A 16093-nucleotide genomic window follows, 5' to 3' on the forward strand; every position below is an offset into this window, starting at 1 on the left:
CCAGGGCTTCATTTTTGTTTTGTGTAATCCAGTAACAGATATTCCTGTTATCCCCATGTATGTGTGCTGGGTGGTTCTTAACTCCTGGACTCCATCTGTCAGATTCACATAAAATATTGTTAATCTGATGTGAGGGAAATTATTTTTTTATTTCTTTGGTTTTATGTTGTTAAAAAAAAAACACAAACAAATGCAAAACACATAAAGAAAACAAGATAGGGAATTGGAAATGAGCTATGGATCCCAGACCCAAACCAAGCATCCCTGGATATAACTGGATGTGAAGTTTTGATTTGGTTTTTTGGAGATCCTGTGCTCAAATCAATGATTCATGTCCCAATTGAGGCAACACTTTGGGTTAAAATGGAAATTTTGAGTGAACAGGAGAGATGCCAGCCAGAAAGGCTTCAACGTTTAAATTTATGCTGGTAATGTACATGCTCCATCTCAATAAAACCTTGACCTTCTGTAGTCCTGTCCTTAACATTTTATTTGCACAGAGCAATGAAGAAACAAACAAAAGAAAGCTGACATGCTTGGGGAACATACTCATCAGTAAAGGTTACCTCAGATTATCGCAATAGTGTTGTATCCTCTGGCTGCAGAGAAGGCCACACAGCCCGGGCTAAAGGCTCGGCTGTCCCACTCCACGCCTTCTGGAAACTTTTAGCTCCACATGGGCACAACCACACCACAAAATCAAGTGCCTACATGCATGCTGTCGTGGAGATGTGCAGTGATTCAGGCTGGCAAATACCACAAAGCACTATTTGCTCATGCGCTCTCTGATCGTTACTACTGCGGTTACATTAAAACTATAATATTTATCCTGCATTGTGAAAGCAAGCGCAAGGACTGATTAGTACAAAGAGGAACGGGCACTCCGGGTCTGTAGTCCTAGCTGAAGAAAGTCAGCGTTACAGGAATTTAGGCCAGTTAGGGCAATTACAGGAGGAATTCAGGCTATATATTTTTGATGGACAGGTATTTTACACTGGTTGAATTGGGAAGACTGGCAGAAGCCTTCTGTTGTGACTAATTGCCTAGACCCAGCTAACACCTCACCTGTTCAGGTAAATCCCCGAGTGAGCTTTGGGGAGCTCAGATAATCCCCTAAATTAGATGTAGCAGAGAAGAGAAAACTACAAAGAGGGTGTGTCTCCGTTAGGATCTCAAAGGTCTGCACACTAAATGATTAATGACTGCTAATTTCTCCTGATAGCATTGTTATGAAGGACGTGTGCATGCACATCCTGTGTCTCTGATCCTTCCACCTTTTTTACTGGTCTTGTGAATCATCCAGGTAGAAGTGACTAAATGTTTTTTAAGGAATACCTTATGGCTCCTCACTCCACTTTAATAACAGAAACTATATATGCCACTAATTGCAGTAAAATTATTTTTACTTCTACAGCAGGATAGTGTGACAGCACAAAATGGGCTCTGGCTCCCTGAACGAATGAAATGCCGGGGCATTTTCTGAAACTTGACAGAACAGAAGGCCACCTAGAAGGTAATTTATCTATTTTAAGAGTAACAAAGGCCTGAAAAATGCTTTGCTGGGTTTGAGCCCGTGGTTCCAGGGGGTCTAGCTATGTCAAATTCAATTCTTGGCGTGCTAAATCCACCTTTATCATTTTTCCCCTGTTTGTCCTCAGGATTATCATGACCTCAAGGTCTCTTGATCTGTTAAATTTCAATCTGACTGATGCATGTGTCTGAACTTCCCACTTGCCCATCTCTTGCCCCATTACCTGCATTTCGCGCTGCCATCTTCCACCAGGGGAGGGCAGGTTAGAAAACTATAATACTTAAAAAAAAAAAAAAAAAATAGAGCTGTATCCTTGCCAATGATTTCTGAACACAGAAAGTCCTCGTAGGGAGACTGCATTGCTGAATGTGTACGATCCATCTTCCTGTACAAACTCCTGTCAACGGCGAAACTGCTGCAGTCTCAATCAATCTTGCATTACTAAAATGTCCCTTACATCATGGCTCGGTGCTCCTCTACCCTAACAAACAAAGGCTATTAACATTTGAAAGCTGCACGAACTCTACGTGTGTGTTTGGGATGAGGCCAGGTATTGAATCATGCTAAGGGATCGATATTCATAATCCAGAGCAGCGGAAGACGTATGTTGTGACTTATCCCTGTCCTATAGAGTTCTCCATATGGTTCATTTGAAAGCCTTTTAGAAGCTTAACAAGGAGAGTCTTGCAGTGAATGTGGAAAAAGTGATGCACGAAGATAAGAAGCACAAATGCCCCAGAGGCCTCGCAGGGTCTGTAGTCTTGAAATAAGCTCCTGGGGTTTAGTGGGGTCCGATGAAACCCTCTGTGGGGACAGCAGGATGGAAGGGGTCGGACAGCTGGTGAACAAATACTCCGTAAACCCTCCTGGCAGCCAAACTCTGCGCAAACTATTAAGGCAAAGACCTGAAAGATCAACAAAGAATTGCAGGTCTGGGTAGAATGATGCAATGGATTACAATTAGTGTCACTGGTCTGGGGAGCACAGGTTTTCCTATCGACTCACAGCTGTGAGGCACCTTAATCAAATAATGAAGGGGGCTGGCGGGGGAGAAAGCTCAGTGTGGGTCAATATTATCTCAAGGACACCTACTGTAAATTAGCAGGCTGATGTTTCTAGCATGGTTTTGTTGGGGGAGAAAAGGTAGAAATTAGCAGAGGTTGCTGTGGGGGCTCGGCCCTGGCTTCTCAGAAGAACATTGAGCAGCAAGGGGTTTTGTGAGCTGGCTGGCTCTTGGCATGTCCAAGAACTGCATGTACTGGAAAGGGCAGAAACCAAATTAAAGCGAGTTAATGTCAAAGCCCATGAGGAATTTCAGGTTTTGCTGAGAAGGATGCAAGACAGGTGGTGTCCATCTTTGGTATGGGGTGTTGAAGTGGCAGATGTCAGCAATATGTCTGAAAATGCCCCACTCCATGCACTGTTGGGGGATCACAGGTTTGCCCTCTCCCCCCTCCATGAAACCACGAAAATCTCGGGAAAGTGAGAATTTAGGAAGAGGGATGGCCCCAGAAAGGGCCAAGGCTCAGGGCAGCCTGTGGTGACACCAGGTGACTGCCATTTTCCAGGGGGTTGGGGAGGGACCCCCCGCTCAAGACGAAGAGCCCCGCGGAGGGGAACCGAGCCCCGCCGCGTGGCCGGGAGCCCTCCTCGCCCCTCAGCCCGGCGCTCGGGCCGCCCGGGGCCGCCATGGCGGCCGGGCCCTGAGGGGAGAAGGGCGGGCGCCATCTTGTCGGGGGCGGAGCGGGGCCCGGCCCGCCCCGTGCTCTGCCTGCCGGGGCCGCCCCGGCTGCGCCGCACTCGCCGCTGCCGACCGAGCGGAGCGGAGCCGCAGCCCGAGGCGCCATTGCCGCCCTCAGCCCGCTATGGCAGGTGAGCCCGTCCTCCTCCTCCCGCGGGCAGGGTACCGCCGCTCGCCCGCCCTGAGGGAGAAGCCTCGCCGGCGGCTTCCCCGGGGCGTTCTCCCCTCAGACCGCCGCGGTCGTTGCTCTCGCCACCCGCCCCCCCCACCACCACGCCTGCTGTCACCTCCATCCCGGCCCCCGCCGCCGCTTGAGAGCCGCCCTCCATCCGCAGACACTCGGCGCTCTCCCGTTCCTCCTCTCGGGGCGGTGGGTCGGGGCTCCCCGGCAGCCTCCACCATGTTGCCCGGCCGCGGTTCACCTTGGCCGGGCGGCTCCTGCGCCGTCCGTACCTCTCCTCCTCTCCTTTTTTTTCATATTTATATTTTAAACCTTTCCGTATTCTGTGTGCCGGCGTTTTTTGGCTCGGCATCGCCTGCAGCCCGCGCTGGGCGGAGGGGAAGGGGCTCTGCCTGGGGCACGGCCTGGGCGGCCGAGGCGCGGTGGATGCCTGAGGTGGGCACCTGCGGCGGGGTCACCTGCCCTGCGAGGCAGAGACACCGCTGGGGACTGGTGTGTGTGGGAGGAGGATGTTGTCTCTGTTCCGTGCCGATCGTCTGCTTTTTGAATTATTTTTTTTTTCTATACTCTGAAACAAAATGGGTGGCAGAGTCGTCAGCTTGCAAATGGGATGGAGAAATGCAGGTTAATTCTCCCCTGGTCGTGAAAGGGTGGCCTCGATTTCTTGTCTGATCCTGTTCTCGTGATACGCTTTGAGGTTGTTTTTTTTCTTTTTTATTTATTTGTTTGCTTTTTTGGTTGGCTTTTTTTTTTTTTTCAGTGCAGATCGAGGCAGTCAGTATTTCTGTTTTCTGCTTTTGACTTGCAAGCCCCGTTCAGTGTCGTGTGTGATTTTCTTTTGTTTTAAGGTACGTTTTGGGTAGAAATAAGTGATGTAGGTAATGCCCGGACAGAGCTTGTTGAAAACCTTCGCTTAGGTTTCCCTACTTAACGGACAATGGCTAAGTACCTATATTGTGCATTTCTCCTCTTAGTGGCTTTTGCCTTTTTTTCATAGAAGCTGGGAATGCAGGCAGAGGCTGGTACTGTTCCATTCCTGTCCTTTCATTTTGGAGCCACCGTTGTCATTTTGTAGACTGGGAAGACAAGTGCTTAAGGCAGTCTGGGGGCCCATGCAGCGGGTCCCTGAACCTTGCCAGGTGAGCGCAGGCAGGGGCTGACCCGAAAGGGAGCTGCAGGCAGAGCCAGCAGAAGATTCTGGCAGGAAAGGGAAATCCCCAGATGTATTTAAGGCAAGGTAAAGACCTCGCCTGTGCATTTTTTCCATCTTATCGTTTGCCCCATGCAGCTGACTCTTAGCATGAGTTCAGTGCCAGGTAAATGGTAGGCCCCTGTTGCTGTTGAAGTTGATCAGGTGAAATAAAAATACCAAATGCTCTTGTTTTTGCAGGGAGCTTAGTATGTCTGTGTATCCTCACTGCAGCACAGTGTTGCAATACTTAAGTAAGCTTTAAATTACCCAGTTTAAGCTTAAAATCAAACCAGTTTTGGGTAGTGGTTTTACTGGCAGCTGGAGTTTGATGCCGCCTGTAAGACCTAGCAGAGAAGCAGAACAAATGCTGGAGCGATTAGCTACTGATGTGCTGCACACTGCCAGAGCTGGACTCAACGCTGCACACCTTGATCTGCCTAGGGATTTCACTATAGGTAAAAGATTATTGCAACAAGTAGCTCAGGTTGGTTAACTGGAAAATAATCCTTGACATGTAGAACAATTGGATTAGTAGTTGATGAGCTCTTACAGCCCTACTCCTAGCTTCAAGTCGTGATCCAGATAGCTTGAAATTAGAGCAGTATTAACATGGAGATGCGCTGGAACAAATTCAACCTTGGGCTAGGAACGAGGTTAAACAAGCCCTGAGATTTTAGTCGTGGATTTAAACAAGCCTTTGGCTTTAGTAAAGATGCAAATAGGAGTTGAAAATGTCATGTCAGAGCCCTGGGAGTAAGGGAAGGAGGCAAGGACTGCCATTCTCAAGGGTGGCCTTAATAGGCTGAGGAACAGGCTGCATTCATATGGTTTAAAATCCATCCCAGTCTGTCACTTGTCTGTAAGCCCTGCTCTTAGTTAGGCTTAGACTCAGTGAACTGCTTTCTCAAGGCATTTGGCTCTCGCATTGAGTAGATGTGAGGAGCTGGATGGAAAGAAACTTCTCTGAGTACGGGCCTCTTGCTTCAGTACGGAAACAAATCTGAAGGAAAACCAGCTTTTCAAATGGTAGGGTAATTTGGGGTGCAAGTTGATGAGTGTTTTCTTTGGTGGCAGCACCAAGTTAAGCAGCCTTGCGATGATCCCCTCCGTGTGCTGGTACCCCGGTACCGGTGGCTGCTCAGTCAGTGAGGTCAGGGAGCTTTTTTGGGGTTAGCTGACAAAAGTCTTGTTTTTATACTGACGCCAGATCTGCTTGGAGAATTTTTACCTTGTCCTTCCCCTCCCCGAGCCACGGGTAGACCTGTGCATACATCCCTAAAGCCATACTGAGTCATGTGTGTGTATGGAGGTCTTTTTTTTAAAGACTGCTAATAGTAGAATTTCTGTCGTCTGTAGTTGAAGGTAATGGGAAGTTGAATTCCAGTGGAGAACTAGAAGTCATGTCTTTGTTGGTGTTAATGGTTGGAGACTACTTTCTTTGTGGGGAGCATCAGGGAATGTAAATGTTTGAGGATATAATTTTTTTTTCCTAACAAAACTTTATGGATTTTCCTCACATTTGTTTAGAAGACTCTGGAGAAGATACTGCATTTCTATCCGGTTACTATTTAAAATATTTTTAAATTAAACCAAGTCGAGTATTCTTTCTTTCCTTTTGTCAGTATGTTTCTTTTTTTTTTAATTCCTGATATAGCCAAATCTGTCAACTTCCTCAATATAATGGACTTTCTTTCTGTACTATGAAGTGGCTTTGTTGTGCTGTTTAGGTCGATTGGGGGCAGTTGAAAACTAAATGGCAGAAACTTCACCCGAGTCCTCAGTGCACATTCCCCCAGAAGTGGCTGTTAAACGGCTCTAAGGAGCTAATCTGAACTGCAGCGGTTAACCTTTTCTGATCCTTGTGTGGACAGGGGGAAGTCAGCTGGCACACCCTCCCGAGCTATTCCAGTTCGTAGGAGATCACAAACCACTGCCCCGCGCAAGGTGATTTTTGGAAGATCTCGTGCTGCCGTAGCTGTTCCTGTTGGTGTTTTTGTGTGAACCGAGTAGGAAAAATAGTGAGAAAACTCAAGCCCAAAAAGATGCCGTGGGGCCATTTCTTCAATAGATTTATTTTACTTTCGAACACTTCTTTATGCGTTTATCCTTAAAAAGGAAAATGCAGATGGCTGTGCAGAATGGTGTTTCTTCCATTGAAGATGATGGTTCCTGTATTGCTCGAAAAATTTATTTGTATCAAATGTTCTTATTTATGAAGCCTTTAGTGGTCACAAAACAGTTTGACAGCAGTTGCAGCGTGTTTTATTTTACTTAAAAGCTGCAGGAAGAAAATACTGACAGTCGGCATGAGTAAAGAGAGATGCTTCATGATGTGGTGTAAGGCAGGAGTAAAATAAATCGTCTGAAATGAAAGCTATTTGCTGTGTTCTCTAGCCGTTCCCAGGGGTGAAGTGCATTAAGACATTGTGCTAACTTTGTGGTACTGCACATAATACTTCTGTCAGTACTGGGGAGCACATTTTCTTTGTGGCTAAATATTTTTCGTTCTTACGGGCCGTGTTATGGCAATGTTTATTTGAAGCAAAAAAGAAATCTGGTGATATTTGGCCATTTTCGTGTTATGGGAAGGAAATGCCTGCTATTTGAATGTTCCTCTATTAGAGAGGAATCTAAATGTAGATTGCTTGCCATGGTAATTTGGCCGTGCAAGGAATAAAACTACCTCCTTGGGAAAGGGAATTGGGGTGTTGAAACGCCACTGGCACTTGGTGGGGAAAGGAAATAGGAGGGAGAATAGTCCTCTGGTTGAGAAGTCTCCTGCCCTAGTTTTATTTCTTGCACTCAACATTATTCTGGGCCATTTCTGTTGCCAAACACAGCAATAAAAATCAGCATCAGAAATACAGTGTGCCTGGCGGTGCTCTGTGCATCTCCTGCGGTGTTATAATCCAGTGCGCTCTCAGGGGTTTGCTGAACTTATTTTTTGGTCATGACTGTTGTCATCAGTCTGGTAAATAGTGAATCATCATTCGCCTCGGGTCTGCAGAGAGCTGTGACTTTTCCTGGCTGTGCCGTGGCCCCAGAGTAGAGCTGGGCCGACCGGGGTTTGAAAACTCTGGGTTGGTTTCGGGAAGGACGAATTGGCCACCGAGGTCCCAGCCAGGCTGTTGCAAGGCAATCCCAAAACGCACGTTTTGGTTGTCTCCTTCCTGCGTAGTGGGAACGTATTGAAATATTCTTTGTTCCTATCTGACAACTCCATTTTATTATTTTCAGAGGAATGGCTGGGCTTGGGGTAATTGTAAAACTAGTCTTTAATGGGTTTATAATTAGAAATTCAATGATCTAAACCTCCTTGTGCCTCAGTTCTCGGGCCAGGAGATGAAAGTGCTGGTTATGGAGCGGGGGGGGGGGGGGGGGGGATGCACTCACCATCCAAGTGTTTGGTCTTACTTTTTTTTTTTATTATTTATTTAAAAATAAACCCAAACCTGCTTCAAGAGAGAATAAACTTTGTCCTATTCTGGTGAAAGGGAATTTCTTCTCCCCACATTCAGGATATTTTATTCTTCCCCCAAAACTGACCTAACTAAGCAAGTAATAAAATTAACGTGTATTGGTAATGTCACGTGCACCTTAGAATGATAGCGTAGCTGGATTTTAGCTTGTGTGTTACGGAGACCAGTAAATCTTTCTCCTCTGAATGACTGATGTTCTGATCTTCTACTTGCGTCAGCAAAATGCCTGAGAAAACCAGCTCTGTCTGATAGTTGTATTTTTAGGAGCAGATGGGAGCAGATTAGCCCAGTTGTAATTGTGTTTCAGGAGCTGTAAGCAGCAGCATGGTACCTGTGAGTATTTTTGAGCATTTAGGCTCTGCGTGGTCTGCAAGCAATAACTGAATTTGTTTGTGCGTGTTTGGATTTAACCGGCGTTTGCTTGTTATCTCCTTTGTGATAAAAGGGACAGTTCTAATTAGGCAGCGGTTTCCTTGATGCTTGCTTTAGATTAAAATCACTTGAAGTATGGGCTGAAATTAGTATAAATGGTGAAGGAGAGATTGACTCACCATTATTTTGGTTTTGACTATTTTGAAGTGTGGTGACTCACCAAATTGATTTTAAATGGCTGCATGTCCCCCAAAGTTGTTGTCTCAGTTTATATTTATATCAAGCTATTGCAGTGCTTGTGTCATTCCAACTTTTCGGGAATGCATGGTAGGCAGCAGTGCAGGCTGGCAGGAAAGTAAGCAAAAAGGGACTTTGGGGGGGTCTTACGCGCTTAAATTCCTGGGCATTGGCCTCAGGTGTGGATGCTCTGGGTAGTTTGGCCTCTAAGTGTAGCAACACGTTTTAATTGGATTTACTTTTATTTTGCATGGCCGTGAAATGGCAGCCGGGGGCAATAAGACCTGTTTCAGTGGTGTGCTGCTGTTACTGCGCTCGGAAGATTGTGAAAGTCCGGCAAATACAGTGTGGTTGGGAAAAGGTGGCTTAAACACTGCGTCTGCTAAGCGTGCCCGTCGCTGTGTGCGTACGGTGCAGCAGTAACGTGCCGCTGGTGAATTCATCCCAGCCTTCCCACGCTGGACGTCCTTGTTGACTTGGTATTAGCAACGAGAAAGAAATGCTGCAGATTTTTGACCGCTGGACTCTGCCGTTGAGCGTATCTTTATTGAGCACGCTTGCTTTTCTAGCGCAGAGGGGTTTTTTCTTCCTGGCCTTGTTCCTTTTATCGCTTACCTGTATTGTCTTGTATGTAAGCATATAGTTCAGTGTTTCTGTTTTAATGTGCTTTTAAAGAGGAAAGTGTGCATGTGTTCCTGTCGGTATTCAGGGTCACGTAGAGTATCTGATGAAAACCGACTCCATGTCGCGACTTTCACTTTTCGTTTAGAAGCTTGGAATGGAAATCAAATGCTGCACAGCACAGCTAGCAACCCCTTATTTTGTGTGCTGAGTAAAAGGGAAGTGTCTCAGAGCTAAGAGCGCTTAACGGGCTGTGCTGCGATAAGGCTTGAATTTCCATGGGGTCTTTGGATCCCAATGGCGGGAAAATAAATTTGTAAATTTTAAAATTTTTGCTGTTTATTACTTGCTCTTTGTGTAGAGAATCGTGTATTCAGACCTGCACCATACTGAGCAAAGAAGACACATCCTTGGTTTTGCAGACTGTGTGCTCTAAAGCACCAGCAGCTTCATAAGTTATAGCCACTTTTTTTTTTTCTTTTGAATTTTTTATTAAAAATTAATTGTTTCTGAAAGTTGAGCTAAGTATTCTTGGGGCAAGAAGCATTTGCTTGGTCATATTGTAACAGACTGGAATTTTTTGGTAAAAGCTGAAAGAGCACAATTTGCTGATGCGCATTTCATTGTATAACGGCCAGACGAAAGGAATAGTGGGGATTGAGACTGACAAGGAAGGAGTTGGAGCTGCAGGTCCCTGTTGCGTAGGACCAGACTGCACGACATAATTGCAACTTTCTCATGCTGTTCTGTGTCTTTTCATATGTGGGAGCAATACCAGTTATCAGTCGTTTGCTGATACTGGAAGTATGTATTTGCATGGGTACCATTTAATTTTGCCGGTGGAGTTTTGGGAGATCATGCTGAGCACAATTACTTTGATAATAACAATATAACTTTACAGGGCTCAGTTCTGGTTTATTCAGACTGTTAGACACCTGTTGGTTACCTGTAGCTTGTTTCAACTTACTTGTAGATGTTTTTAAAACTCAAAAATATTACATGGGTGAGGGAGTGGCTGTTTTTCTTGATAGCCAAGTGTTGTGTTTTCGTTGTAGTAAGATAGTGTATCTATTTATTTGCTCTAGACAGAGGCTGAAAATTGAATGGGAACAGCTCGGTCGGTGCTGTATTCATTTCAGAACACAGACAATTCAACTTGCTGTATAAATAATAATCTTTACTGTTGACTGGCCCTGCGACTTGAATTTTCCTGGATTGCCAGTTGCGTACTGAGGTCTATAAACTGAGTCAGGATTTCAAACAAGCTGGCATTTTCATTGTCCATCTGTCTTGTTTGCAAATAATCAGAAAAAGCAAAAGATGGAAGCTCTTTCGGAGATGATATGTGATCCTTCTCATAAAAACATGGATCTAAGAACCCCTTCTGCAGAAGGGGAAATTGCTCCTGTAATCTTGAGCCCGGGGTACTTGTAAACATCCATTGCTAATGAGTCTTCCTCTTCTTTGGAAGGGATCAAACACATTTAATGCTTTTCATGAAGATGCCTAATAAGGCACAACTGAATCAAGCCAAGCTGTCAATTAAGCCTTCTGTTAAGTTTCTTAGTATAAATGAGCCTAAACCCAAAGTATTACCTGAGCTCCCGTCCTTGACTATTCGATTTTGGTAAAGATTTTACGATCAACCTTAGCCCAATTTTTAATCTCACTTAGGTGCACTGTTCCTTGCTTTCTAAACTCCCTGAATCATAGAACGCAGAACAGTGCACCGAGTGTATTAAGATCCGAGTCTAATTGCTGGTTTTGTTCTGGAGGCTGTTGTGACATAATGTTTTGCTGAATGGCAGGTAATAGATTTATTACGGAGACAGCACAGCATGTGAGTACCTTCAAAGGAGACTCTATCTGTATTGGTCTTTTCTCCTCTTAATTATTCAAAGCGAACATTTTGTTTGAGGGCAAAATGTATGCTTAAATGATATTACTCCAAATAGTAGCAGCAAAGAATTCTCACATTTCAGGCAATGCCAATTAAGTAAGGATAATTACAATTTTTCTTTTTTTGAAGTAGTGCTATACAGACATCCGCAAAAGAGCCCTGAAGATCCTGAAGGAACCAGTAAGGTGCAATGTTGAGACTGCAGTATTTGGGCTAAAAAAGGATTGTTTTACTGGCGAAAATCACAAAAAAAAGTATTCCACTAAATGCTGCCAAAATACTTTTTCGTAAAAGGCATGTCCTGCTGAAAAGAAAAGCTTTCCTTCAATAAACTACAGTTGGCATAAATATTATTATAAGTAATGTGAACTCTGTCAAAATGTTAATTTTTTTTTTGTGCTTTTCCTGAGCAATCAGTTCGGTATTGTGGACTGTTTCACTTCTGTCCCTTCAGTTGCAGAAGAATTCACGTAGACTTCCTTAACAATTTTGTTGCTTACAGGGATATTTAATGCATTAATATATATTTAATGCATTCTTAATTAACTGCTTGCGTATGGAGAGAAATCTTCAAAGCTGTTGAACCAGATGACGTCTCACATCTCTGCGTGGTAACATGCTACATGATGTAGAGGTTAGATGTCAGCTGGGTTTCAACAGGTCCCGGTTACCTCCTGTCTCTGCTAATTGTCCGTGTGGAGCCAAAGGGCTGAACCGGCGGCGGCACGTTACATTCCCGAGCCGTGAGCAAGATGTACAAGTGGACGTTTATAGGGATATAGTTAGCGATTGCTGTGCGCGTAAACACTTTCACCTAAGCCTGCCTGAAACATGAGTACGGGAAGTTAACCAGCAAGTCTAGTTAAACGCAAGCCTGTGTCCATAAACACTTCCAGGCTTGTTGTGAAATTAATAAATTGGTAATTGGTTGGCTTAGCGTGTGGGAATCAAATGCAGGGTTGCATACAGTTGTTTAGTGTGTGGGCAGAGAGTAAGTAGTGCTGGTTTAACTTAAAAATCGTTACTGGCAATAATGACTTAATTTTTCCCCGTGGCTATGGCAAACCAAGCTATGCTTAGTGACCAAAACTCATGGGACAAACAGTTGGTCAGCACTTAATGGTAGTAATAATAGCGTCTGTTATTGCTAATGTAATTAATAAGAGCATCTATTATTGCTCTGTGGCACCAAAGATGATCTACTTATGCCCTGCCTTTTGCCAGTTCCAGCAGAAAGACATCCTCTACCGTTTTGGGGGCTCCACATAAGGACTCAGGGGCTCTGAAACCCAGCATGGTGACAACTTCTGGGAAGGTGTTTGAGCGGATGTGTCGGGATTGTGCTCGCAGCAGTCAGCGCTCTGAAGCCGGAAGATGCTTGGCCCATGGAACGGAGGGTACTGTGTAACACAGCAGAGGATGCCTGCACAAAAGCACACGGAGAATCGTGCTGTTTCTCCCCCTCAGCGCTTGGAAGCCTTGAAATATTTCCTCTGCAAGTGGTATAAGTTTGCTGATTGTTTCTGAGAGAGATTTGTTGAAATAATCTTGAAGGAGCGAAAGGTCACTGAACAAGGAGGGCATAACTCTCCCAACTGGATAATTAAAAAGAAAATTAAAAAGCGTGCTAAGTTTGAGATTGACTTGTGGCCATGCTTTGAAGATTAAAAGAGCTTTTTTTAATTTCAGATGAAGGAGGTTGGGATTGGTGGGAGGAGGAGCTGTGGCTGCTGGGGCGGTTGGGCAGTGGAGCTGCGTTTGCCGTTGGCTTACTGAAGCGAGAACAAGATCCCGGGATCACTGAACAGAAGTACGGCTGTCTGCTCTTTTCCCCCGTCCTGAGACAGCTAGTCTTGCAGGTGGAGCTTTCAACCTGGCTGCTCACTATTTAGCGCAGGTATATTTGAGGCATCAGAGCAAATGGCATATTAAATGCAAAAGTGTATGAACGTTTTTTATATAAATGTGTTTTGCCTTTAGAAACTGAAAATAATGGCAACGTCAGCTAAAGGATAGAACTTTACGTGTTCTTCACACAGCCTGTAGCAAGATCAGTCAGCTGTTTTTTTCTGTACAGAGATTTAGCCTGCACTTTGGAAACTATTTGCGGTCACAAAAATAAAAGAGAAAGAGGTAAAGCTAAAATATGAGTGTCCTAACTGAATCGTAGTAGCAAAATAATGCCAAAGTCATACCCCAAATTGTGACTTTAGCAGGTAACACCAGCAGATGTTTGAAGTCTAGACTTGGTGTGTGGATTTACATATCCACTCTGTTTTGCGGCATTGAATAGGTCAGAGCTGTTGGGTTTTTGCTGGTAGCTAGAACCCGCAAGCGCACCTAGCATGTGCTTCTGTGGTGTGATGTTTGAGAAATGAAGAGGTTGAAGTCACAGATGTGAAATCTTAACTGTAGAGTTCGCGTTTGTACCTTATCACGTGTAGGGTTATTAGGTCCTGGGGCTGACTAGGTCAGTTGTGTGTTGCTCCCTTGGCTGAGTGACTGCATACTTGATTTTGGGCCATATGCTGTCATCTCCTAAGCGCATGTTGATGTTGACAGTGTTTCCCCGGGCATCTGGGAAGACTTGGAAGGAAATGATGCGCTAAGGGTTGCAGTCAGCAACCTCGCATGATGCTATGTTGACCAATAAACAGGTTTTACTTTTGTCTGTTCTTAGAAGAAAAACAATTAGAGCTTTTGGCTTTAATTACAAGCTTACCTGGAGGTCCAGGAAAGATGTAAGCGTCTGACTTATTATGGACGTGATGAATACCATAGCGGGTCACAAGAAGCACATTCCTTCTCCATTAATTTTTAAGCGCTTTGATCTATGCCTGTGGAGTGTATGGCTTTGGCTTCACTACTCTTTTGTTGTTGCTTTTCTTTGGAAATGATTTCTTATTTCTTGCCCAGACATCAGCCGTGGGTATTTCTAAAGGCGCTTCCGTCTTGTAATTACTTCTTTACGTAGAAGAACCGTCGGTCTCCTTTGATGTGCATCTCGGACCCTAGATTGTTCTTACAAGTTCTAAGAAACACTGTAGTGCAAGCTGTAACTGAATTCAGGATTCACTTCCCAGAAGTGGAGCACAAAGCGTTGCATTCTGTCACTGGGAAAGGGGAATTGGCTTAATGCGGGCTGCCTTCAGGTATCCTTTCTGCTCGACGAGAGGGATGTGCCGGGTGTGCGTTTGAATGGGTTGAGTCACGTCCAAGGGGTGTGTGAGTGGTTCCCGGGACCATGCCTTGCTCATTGAATGAAATGTAAGCTTTCAAAGCAGTTTCAGCAATTCGTTGTGTATATTTGATACCACGTTAGAGAAGAGAACAATAGATGTTTTTGTATTAAAGAATATCTTCTGCGAAGTGCTTTTTCAGTGAATTTATAATCCAATGGATTTATAAATGTCCCTGTAAGATCAAACACAGTGGCTTAATCTCTCTGCTGTTCCAGGTTGTGGGTGGAAGTGGATCTATTTATGCTACTAATACGTGATGCTGTTTTCTTGTGTTTGCTGTGGTTAGTTCATTCTGGAAGACGTTCATGGGAGGCTGCTGTATAAATCAAATCTTTTCAGTGCTGTAAAAGATGATGTATTTGTTATGACTTTGGTAGGAACAATACTTAACGTAGGAGATTGCTATAAAAACATGGTCGAGAGACTCATTTGGCCATCGTAAATGAGGTGTCCTACACCTCGCCCTCCCGATGAAACAGGACGTTCTTGCAAAGGTGTGCCTTTTTGTGACCATGCTGCTCTGAGAAGGGTGCGTTGCCACAGCTGAATATTTGTGAGGTGTCTGCTGTGCTGGTACAGGCTTTTTTTTTTTTTTCTTTCTTTCCTTTCTTTTTGGATAAGTTGTGGAACAGAGGACCTCTTCTTAACAGTTTTTCAGTGACTGCATCAGACTTGCCATTTTATGTTGTGTGTTTTTCTTGTTATTACCTGGGGATATAGTTACCAGATGTTTACAGTCACTGAGTCATATTATTACCAGTTGTGATCGTATGAGATAACCGCTGTGTGCCTTCCCTATACACAAGACACGCTTTTCAGCACAGTGGAAACAGATGACTTCAGAGAAGGATTTTCTCCTGACTGAGTGCTGCAAAAGCAGGGAAGGATGGCCTCAGAATAAGTACTGAAACTCGGAGCTTGCCTGTAAATTGTCAGTTAGTTTATGCATGTGTGTCTAACAGCAAACATTCGTAATTTGACTAGGGCACTCTGAAGTATTTGTTTCATCCTTAAACTCAACACTGTATATCTGAGAAAGCAGCAAAAAAAATTGGATTTTCTCATAATAATCAGAAGTGAACTCCTGGGAGTAACATTCTCAAGCGAGAGAAATGCTCCCATCACTTTAGATTTCGGATATTAAGCAGGTAATAAAAATGATGACTAGCTAGGTAGGATCATCTCGACAACGCGTCCTGCACTGGAGTAGAGCAAGATGAATTGTCTACAGTGATTTCACTTCCATCAACAAAGTGCAGCAATACGCAGAGCTGCTGATCTGTTTATTCCCACCTGCCTTTCACTGTATTATGGAGTTTGAAGATGCACTGAGAAATAGTCCACTGTCTTGAAACAGTAGTTGCAAGAGTTACGTCTTGAATTAGCATTCATCTCCAGTGTGGCAGTGATTAAGCACCCATTCACGGCAAGGAATTTCAACCAACCAACCTGCGATTAGATCTGTCCGGACTGTCGATCATGGAGGCTGGGTGTAAGTGAAGGCATCTAGATTAGTAGGTGGTTTATTTGAACTAAATTATTGAGTGTAAATACTCAGTAATTAGAAATAAATCTTTCGAATGATTAAATTCTACAC

The 16093-nt window shown here is 44.4% G+C and overlaps 1 protein-coding gene across 7 annotated transcripts in view; it reads left to right on the forward strand.

The window, feature by feature from the left end:
• SLC23A2 (solute carrier family 23 member 2) overlaps positions 1 to 16093 on the forward strand; it is a 68752-nt gene that overhangs the window by 9601 nt on the left and 43058 nt on the right. For 5 of the 7 annotated variants that reach the window (XM_086768031.1, XM_086768032.1, XM_086768034.1 and 2 more), the window contains one exon: positions 1415 to 1513. The exons of 1 other annotated variant lie outside the window; for it this stretch is intronic. The gene's annotated coding sequence lies outside the window, so the exon portion shown is untranslated. Of the gene's footprint in view, positions 1 to 1414; positions 1514 to 3326; positions 3404 to 16093 lie in introns of those variants that run through there. One more of the 7 variants, XM_086768033.1, reaches the window with a different exon arrangement.

The sequence above is a fragment of the Chlamydotis macqueenii genome, chromosome 27 (genome assembly GCF_036417535.1).
Source record: "Chlamydotis macqueenii isolate bChlMac1 chromosome 27, bChlMac1.mat, whole genome shotgun sequence".
NCBI lineage: Eukaryota > Metazoa > Chordata > Aves > Otidiformes > Otididae > Chlamydotis > Chlamydotis macqueenii.